Below are 759 nucleotides of genomic sequence, written 5' to 3' on the forward strand. Positions count from 1 at the left end.
TGGATAAGGAAAGTATAGAGGAGGTGATAGAAAGTTTAAAATTGTATGGGAGAGCTTCAGGGGCGAAAGTGAATATAGAAAAGTCAAAAATAATGTATGTGGGTGAGAAAAGGGCAGAAAGATGTGAGATAGGTTTAGTGGAGAAACAAGACTATATTAGAATTTTGGGTGTTAATCTAGGGATAAGGGATAAAGAAGGGAGGGACAGACAATATGAAGGGATAGTGAATAGCATGAAGAAGACACTAGGTTTCTGGAAGCGCAGAGAACTAGGGCTGAAAGGGAAAGTAGTGGTCGTAAATGCATTAGTTATGAGCAAGCTTGTGTATGTAATGAATGTGTTGGATGTACCTGAGAGAGTTTTAAAGGAGGTGGAAAGTTTAGTGAGTGAGTTTCTGTGGGACGGGAAAGGAGTAAGGATAGCTAGGGAAGTGATGGAAAATGAGTATGAGGATGGAGGACTAAAATTGATAAATCTAGAGAGGAAGAGGAAGGCACTGAAAATGATGGTGAGGAAAACTAAGGAATAAGGAGGATCAAATATGGAAGGGTTTTCTGAAGGAAGCGATTGAGAAAAGTGGAGGGTGTGGAGAGAGTGCGATGTTTATGGAATTAAAGAAAGGAATGTTGAATGGGTTGCCTGACTTTTATAAGGAGGTGCTGGAAGCATGGGGGGAATTTGTAAAATGTGTAAAATATGATTGTAAGAATGTAAGGCAGGTCTGGGAACAGCCAGTTTTTTTGAATCCAAAAATCACA

Source organism: Seriola lalandi, unplaced genomic scaffold, assembly GCF_002814215.2.
Source record: "Seriola lalandi dorsalis isolate HSWRI2012SDOR001 ecotype SW California unplaced genomic scaffold, Sedor1 jcf7180002054850, whole genome shotgun sequence".
Taxonomy (NCBI): Eukaryota; Metazoa; Chordata; class Actinopteri; order Carangiformes; family Carangidae; genus Seriola; species Seriola lalandi.